Source organism: Mandrillus leucophaeus, unplaced genomic scaffold, assembly GCF_000951045.1.
Source record: "Mandrillus leucophaeus isolate KB7577 unplaced genomic scaffold, Mleu.le_1.0 Scaffold114, whole genome shotgun sequence".
Classification (NCBI taxonomy): domain Eukaryota; kingdom Metazoa; phylum Chordata; class Mammalia; order Primates; family Cercopithecidae; genus Mandrillus; species Mandrillus leucophaeus.
Genome location: NW_012099654.1, coordinates 5,074,972 through 5,083,794, shown reverse-complemented (window position 1 = coordinate 5,083,794; position 8,823 = coordinate 5,074,972).

The window sequence follows — 8,823 nt, the reverse complement described above, 5'->3', positions numbered from 1 at the left end:
GCCCTTTTCTACCTATTTCTTTATAGATAATAAATCATTTGCTAACTACCTATCCCCCTCTTTTAAACTTAAAATCTTTTGTCTGCCTTGTTTTCAAAACCTTCATAGTCTAACATAATTATTAGGCAGACATAGTGAACAGCTCTTTTTCTTTACTCCTGGAAATCCTGTATTAATAGGAGCAACAATGCACTCAGCTTAAACATCTACATGTTTCCAGCCCCCTGTAATGGATAGCGGTAGCCAATGAAATGTACCTAGGAATTGGGTGAGGCTTCCAGGGAAATCCTGTAAAGGAGGCTGACTGGACCGGGAGGTCTGCCTCTTTTCCCTTGCTGTTTCCTCCTTTCTGCCGAGTGGAGCATAGCTATGATGCCTGGTGCTTTAACAACTATCCTGCAATTATGAAGCTAACTTGAAGATGAAAGCTAGTACTAGAGCTGGTAAAGCAGGAAGGTAGAAGGAACGCGAGGCCTTTCTGATAATGAAACTATGAACATAGCCCAGGACTGTCTACCTCTGGACTTCTTTGTCATAAAAGAAAAGCAAACCTCTGTCTTGTTTAAGCCATTGTTTCTTGAGTTCTCTGTTGTATGCAGCCAAACCTAATATATACCAACATGATTCCTCTAATCTAGATGGGTTACACTCTTCACCAGTGCATGATTGCTGCTCATTAGAATCAGTGCATTCACTCTTGCTGGTTATCTGGCTTATAATGTTCTCCTTTCTGCCTTTGTAAAGCCTTACTGTCCTTCAAGGTCCACTTCTTCCATGAAGCATCTTTGGCTTCTCCAGCCTTCATTGGCCTCTCTCCTTCCAACTTCCAGGCCTCAACATACTGCACAATTTGGCAGGAAGCTGTACCACCGAGCACTGGTCACTATTGGCTGTCCATGTGTGTCTACCTTTCTGACTCTACTGTAAGCTCCTGAAGGGCAGAGCAATGTCTTTTGCTGCTTGTATTCCTTATCTGGGCTCATGTCTTTCTCTAATCAAAAATATTATTTTCTTTTCACCTTGGCCCTTGGTAATCTGCTGCTGCTGTTTCCCAGAGACACTATAAAAGGAAAAACTTTTTTTCTCTTCTATAACATTGTAAATAATTTTAAGTTGCCTTTAATTTTTAAGAATTATGGAAGAAACACATGCACATGGTAAACAAATATATATAGACATTTGTAAATGCAAAGTTAAAGGGTTGTTTGCTAACCACCCTCTGCCCCAATCCTACTCCTCTCCTGAGATACCCACTGTTGACAGCTTCCTGAGTAGCTTTATAGACCAGCTGCAATCCATTTATAATCATACATTGATCTAGAAACATTTGTTAATATAAAAATGGACTCCCAGTAAACATAATGTTCTGCAACTTGCTTTTCTCACTCAGTAGCCTATCCTGGATATCTTTCCATGTTAGTACATCTAGAGCCACACTATAATTTTTTGAAATTATACTTTAAGTTCTGGGGTACATGTGCAGAATGTGCAGGTTTGTTACATAGGTATACTTGGAGCCACACTATAATTTTTAAACAACACATAGTATAGGTGTTCCATAATTTATCTAACCAAATAACCATGTAAACAATTAGGTTGTTTTCAATTTTTGCTGTTACAAAAATAGTGCACTGAGCATAGCTGTATATGTATCCTCATGCCCTTACATATATCTTTAGAATAAATTATTAGAAGCAGACATATGTTCCCCTGAATTCTGAGCTCAATAATATTATATCTTTAATCATTTATTTCACTATCTTTTCTCTCATCTCCGGGAATTCTTTTTAGTGGGTTGTTGGCCATGTGAGATTAATCTTGAATACTTTCATTTGTGATTTCATATTTTCTGTGCATTTCTATTTTAAAAAACTTTCTGGGATATTTCCTTAACTTTATCTTTAACCTTCTGTTGAATTTTTAAAGTTTACTTTCTCATGTTTTTAATTTTCAAGTACATTTTCTTGACCTCTGATTGTTCCATTTTCATAATGCCTGTGCTTGTTTCATAAATATATTATTTTCTTGTATACCTCTGGAGTATATTAATGAAAATTTCTGCAAAGTTCTCTTTTTTCCCCTGTATTATCTCTGTTTTCTTTTTTCTGTCATTTAATTCTATAGCTTAATTTTGGACTCCCAACTAGGCAATATGTCCATCTTTGAGGTAGTATCCAGGCATCTGTGGTTTTTAAAATTCCCTGGGTTATTCTGAAACAGTTCCAGTTCCATATTTTGGCTATTAATGGTGCTGCAGTAAACATGGGAATGCAGATATCTCTTTGATATATTGATTTTCTTTCTTTTGGATATATACCCAGCAATGGGATTACAGGATCATATGGAAGTTCTATTTTTAGTTTTTTTGAGGAACCTCCATACTGTTCCCCATAGTGGTGGATATACAAATTTACGTTCCCACCACTAGTGTGTGAGGGTTCTCCTTTCTCCACATCCTCAGCTGCATCTGTTATTGCCTGTCTTTTTGATACAAGCCATTTTAACTGAGATAAGACGATATTGCCTTGTGGTTTTGATTTGTATTTCTCTGAAATTTCCAAACTTAGTTCTTGGGTTATATGTTATGAGCAATCAAATATGTCTGAATGAATTTTAAAAAGACTTAGTTAAAATATTTGTATATAGTTTTTTCAAAGGGTGGGAAACTGATTCATACCAATTTTATTTATAGATTTTCCTGTCTTTTCCCTTCCTCTGCCTGCTCTTTGTAAATAGAAAAACAGGATCTTGATCCTTCTTAATGAGTAATAGCTGTCCAAAGCTATACGTGCATTTTGCAGCTTCCACATGACATCATGTTCAGAACATGAGAGCTTCATTCTCACCATCTGTCATGTCACCAGAAGTCTTAAATATAATTACAGCCCATGTGACAGTTGCACACCCATTATTTCCCACATGTATTATCAGTGACTAGTTGAAGCACCCTAATTAAAATGGTGTTACTGTCTCAATTATCAACTCTGTTTTTAAAGGGTTTTTATTACATAACTATGAAAACTTGCTCTGGGCTGAGATTTAACATGTTTATGTCAGTGTTCAGCAGGTGTGAGGACTGGAGAAATGCTAGATTTTGAGTTGTTCTTCACACCTGAGCACTCTGGTGGTGTGCCTGGCAACAAAACTGCTGACTAATGGAAGATTTATAGACAAACCATGCATTTGGAACATCATCCAGCTGGCCTGCCTTGTACAGTTATGCCCTGGAGATCGAAAAGGGGCCTTTCAGTTGTTTTAAAATTTAAAAGGTTGCCTACAACTTGAGGATACCTGGAACCATTTTGGCAAGGAAAAGCAGTGATCTAAATAATCACTTTCTGAGATGAAGACTGTTCTAGATCCTAAGAAAAACCTCTGTGGTTATTGGCCCTTCACAAGTCAAAAAGGTCTGGCTCTCTTGAAGGCCAGGAGATATAAGCCGAAAGTTGGTTTCCTAGAAATTTTGGTTTGGAAGGTTTAGAAAGGAGCAGAGTAACTGATTATCTATGTAGTTATGGACTGGTTGACAGGTGGAAAAAAAAAATGTATCTGGGCTAGAGTCTAAATACTTCCTAAACTACCCTTGCATTTCAGGACGTCCAGGAAGGGTGGTTCCCTCTCTACCCAAAGCCCTTTGAAACAGGACTGTGCGACAGAACTTTCTCTGATGATGGAAATATTCTCGATCTGTGCTGTCCAATGGGAACATGTGGCTACTGAGCACTCAGTATGTGGCTACTGCAATGAGGAAATGAATTTTTCATTTTACTTAATTTTAGTGAATTTAAATAGCCACATGAGGCTAATAGTTATAGTGGAGAGTAAAACAGTCAGTAATTTTCGTTGGGGTTACCACATTGAGCAGTGACGATGGTGATGTTCTTTAGCTACAAGTGGCCACATCTCAGTATTTAGGAACTGAACAGAATTGGTGTTTCCTATAAAATGGAATCTCATTATTATATTTTCCTCTTTTCAGAGTGAATCCCCTGAGAAGTTCTTGAGGTATGGGCCTGGCTCTAGAGGGTAAAAAAATTGCACCTAAAAGAAGGTCAGGCCTGGCGCAGTGCTCACGCCTGTAATCCCAGCACTTTGGGAGGTGGAGGCGGAAGTGGGAGGACTGAGGATTGCTTGATGCCAGGAGTTTGAGACCAACCTGGGCAATATAGGGAGACCCCATCTCTACAAAAATAAATAGATAAATAGCCAGGTTTGTGGCACATGCCTGTGGTCCTGGCTACTGGTTACTTGGGAGACTGAGGTGGGAGGAGTATTTGGGCCTTGAGAGTTGAGGCTGCAGTGAGGTGCAATTGCACCACTTTATTCCAGCCTGAGTGACAGAGTGAGACCCTGTCTCAAAAAAAAAAAAAAAAAAAAAAAATAAATATGCAAAGGAAGGGTCTCAATACTGTGAATCTCTAGAGACTGGCTCTGGAGGTGGAGTAAATCTCTAATGATAGAATTTTAGACCCTAAGGAATCAGCTGAAAAGAAACAACGTTTCATCAATGGAGCATCCCCAGTGTTTCCAAATTGCACACATGAAAACTGTTGAACTCTTCATAATTATTGGGCTGGCTCCACTCAAAAGGCATATTTATAATTTCCCCAGTATTTTCTTTTTGCTCATATAAATATCAATGTGAAAGTATCAGCCACAATGAGTTCCATGTGCTTTCCTGAAAATACCTGAGACTAATATGGACTTGGAGAACATAGCTGCATGATGACTTTTGTAGGCTCTGGGCACTTTTGCCTTCATATGCCCCTTCCTCCAGAAAAATAAAAATGTAAATAAAAATTATATTTCACTATTGCATTGTTATAGATACAAATATATTAATACTAATATTTTTTAGTATTAATACTAAAATAGAAAATACTAAAACATTTCCTTTGACCTAAAAGTTCATTTTTCTCTTTGGATTTTAAAAGAAATTAAAATATTTTTTGGCCCCTATAAGTATTATAGACCCTAGGCACTGAGCTTGCTATACCTGATAGGTAAGTTGCCCCTTTAGGGAAGATCTCATACTGAAAACTGGCTAAAAACAACCTATTATTTTCTTCAAAGATTGCAAAATATTAATTTTGTGCATAGTTGGTGCTCAATAAATACCAATTGACTAAAAATATTCAGAGATGTTAAGACTTCTCCTGTAACAAATCTGAATATTTCTCTCTAAATCTCTCTAATATTTTGCTCCTCAGAGTATTGTCCACAGACCAGTAGCCTCAGCCCCAACTCAAACTTGTCAGAAATGAAAAATATCAGACTCCACCTGATACGAAGTCAGAATCTGCATTTTAACAAACAAGTGACTCATATGCAGACTACACGGAAACCCTGCTCACCTGCAACTTAAACCTGATGGTTTAACATTAGAAATGGAAGAGCTGATTCCCCTTAACCTCATATAATTGAGGGCGATCCTCACCCTCCTCCAATGACAATACATTCAGTTCCTTTAGTCAAGTGGTTCCCAACTTTGGTTGAACATTGGAATCACCTGGAGAGCTTTCAAAAATGACCAATACATGGGCCCCATTTTCTGAAGATTCCGAATGATTGATGAGGTTGGAGTTCTGGGAATCAAGATTGTGTTAAAGCTTCCCAGGTGATGCTAATATGTAGCCAGAATGAGAACTACTGTGCGGATTTCCCCATGAGATCTGTCCCCTGGCTTTAATCATGTTGGACTCTTCTCTGTGTTCTCCAACCTTCTTAGGCTGGAGACCCAAGTTTATAATCCAGAAATAATTTCTTGTCTTGGGGTCTGCCATGCCCTATTAATTATCTCAAAGCTCTGAAGTCTTCTCCTAATACATCCATACACTAAAAGATTAACTGCCACCATTTTCTGAATCTTTATTGTGTGTCTTGTAATCACTTTCAGTCACGTAATCATCACAATGATAGTAGATGCTATTCTTATGCCCATTATACAGATGAGGAAATGGAGGCTTAGAAAGATTGTATCTTCCCGAGGTCATCCTATTTCTATTCCAGAGTTTGTTCATCTCCTATTAAATCTACCATTTTCTAGTATCTTGCTTTCACTTAAGAAACACTTGTAATTTCCTAACTCACATGGCTAAACATCGGATTTACAATTATTCAATTTTTGAGAATTATTGACAAAGGAAATATAATAAAGGCCAGGAAAGAATTAAATAGATAATATAATTAGCAGTGGTTATAATTCATTAAAGTTTGAAAATGGTGACATTTTTCTTCTTGCGTAATGGATGTGATAGTTCAATTAAAAAACAAATATTAAATATTCCAAAAGTGCCCTGTGTTGGGACTGTGAAGATTACAGGGGTAAGGAACAGGCTTTGTCCCTGAATTTCAAGTTGAAGAGAGGGTAAGAGCCTGCAGTTGTCCAACATGTGACAGTTAATATAATCGGGTGCTACACTGTGTAGTAAGGCCATTATGCTTTGCCAAAGTTCAAAGGGTAGCAGAAACCAGGACAGTGTAAGGATTTATGGAGGAGGTCTATCTGGAGTGAAGTATGTAAGGATGAATGGGGATTGAATCTCTAGAAAAGACAGAGCTGAGCTAGGACATTGGCATGATACTCACTAGGAAGTTAGAATTTCCCCAACTGAATGGTCAGCCTGGTTTCTTGCTGCCTGAATGTCCCTTGTCTGTAGAGAATATGTAGTCTTTGAATTCAAAACAAATGCTGTCCCAGCCAAGCTTAGCGCCAGCAATGTCCTGAGTGACCTACATCTGGAGCAGTGAAATCAATCAGATGCAAAGGGTTATTTACACAACTGATAGCTTCCTGCCTCAGACAGTCACGGCTTCTTTTAAGGTTGCTGGAGCAAACACTTTGCTTAATATTTGAACCTAGAGAAGTTGAAAGCCAAGTACTTATTTAAATATTGATCAAGCTCGGGGCTTGAGAGCAGGCAAGAAAACTGCAGCTAGCATTGTATGTCCTTAGTGGTAAGAGTTTCACAATTCCTAGTTTTGCTGGTTTCTTTCTTTTTAGTGGGGAAGGGACTTGGGGATAACTTCTTATATTTGTTCCTCTTTCCACATTTTCTAGTTTTTTAAAAAAACATATACATACCTGCCAGAATTTAAAAAAAAATAGAGATTCAGTACTAGTGATATGAAAAAGGACAATAACAACAAAGGTTTCTAACACATCACCATGTTTATTCATCAGAGTTTGAAAATCATTTTTGTCTGGCATGTTGATTTAGGTCATCTTCAGTTCTAGCGATTCTCCTGCCTCAGCCTCTCGAGTAGCTGGGATCACAGGCCCGCACCAACACACCCAGCTAAATTTTGTGTTTTTGTAGAGACGGGGTTTCACTATGTTGGTCAGGCTGGTCTCGAGCTCCTGACTTCAGGTGATCCACCCACTTCAACCTCCCAAAGTGCTGGGATTACAGGTGTGAGCCACCACGTCCCGATCGAAATTTTTTCTATGTTTGAAAAGAATATTACTGCTGTTAATTTTTTTTTTTTTTTTGAGACGAAGTCTCGTTCTGTCGCCCGGGCTGGAGTGCAGTGGCCGGATCTCAGCTCACTGCAAGCTCCGCCTCCCGGGTTCACGCCATTCTCCTGCCTCAGCCTCCCGAGTAGCTGGGACTACAGGCGCCCGCCAACTCACCTGGCTAGTTTTTTGTATTTTTTTAGTAGAGACGGGGGTTTCACCGTGTTAGCCAGGATGGTCTCGATCTCCTGATCTCGTGATCCGCCCGTCTTGGCCTCCCAAAGTGCTGGGATTACAGGCTTGAGCCACCGCGCCCGGCTACTGCTTTTATTTTTATCTTGTGTACCTTGACAATGAGCAGGAACTCTTTTTTTTTTTTTTTTTTTTTTTTTTTTTTGTGGCAGCGCCTGAGGCCAGGCCTTGAATTCACAGCTCTGTGGGGCTGAGCGGTGGAATCAGCTGGGATGACAGCCCAGGTCAGCAGCGCAATGCCAACGTTGGGGCCCTTTTCCCAAAGAGGAATTGTAGCCTTTGCCTTGGAACAGGACTAAGGCCATTCAGACACACGATGGTCTTCTCGTGCTAATCTCAGCCTTTCTCAGCATTCCTATCAGCAAGGTGGGCTGGGGAAGGTGGCGGCTGGAAGGGAGACAGAAAAGGCCCAGGCCCAAGAGAAGTGGTGGTGGCAGCCTGGGAGCTGGGCTCCTTTCTGGCTTGGTATCTTGGTGGCCAGCTTCCTCGGGCCACACCTTTGTTATGGTTCTGTGGGTAGCCAGTCTTAAAAGGAAAAACAAAGCAGAGACTCAAGGTGATTTTATAAATTTTATTAGAAACTTTATATTTCAATACTAATTTCCTTACAAATAGTCTTAACTACAACACTTCCTGCCACAGAAGACTCAGATCGGTAATTTTACCTTTAAAGCTGTAACAATGGTCTTAAGTCTGTATGATGAAAGCCTGGCTGATGAAGAGGCTTGGCTTCTACTCTTGGGGTTGTCATCACATCTAAGAGGAAACCCGCTTTGGAGGATAAGGGAGTCCCCTTCACATTGCTGTTCATTCTAAAAGTGGTTATGGTTTTCATACGTTTTTGAATTAAGACTTGCAGCCACTTGCGTGGGTAAACGCGAAGGGAATCGCAGCTTGCAAAGCTCGGCCGGAGAACATGAGCTTCAAATAGAGGGCAAATGCTGTTTTTAAAAATAATATTTCCTATTGTAATAGACCTGGGCCGTATTATGTCACGGGTGTGGTGGCTTTTGGCTGGGAACACCCTGAGCCTCCCTTGGGCCTGGCACAACTCCTTTTGCGAGCCGGCAGCCCAGCGCCTTCCTCGGGAGGCGCCGAGGCGTGGAGGCGCCCGG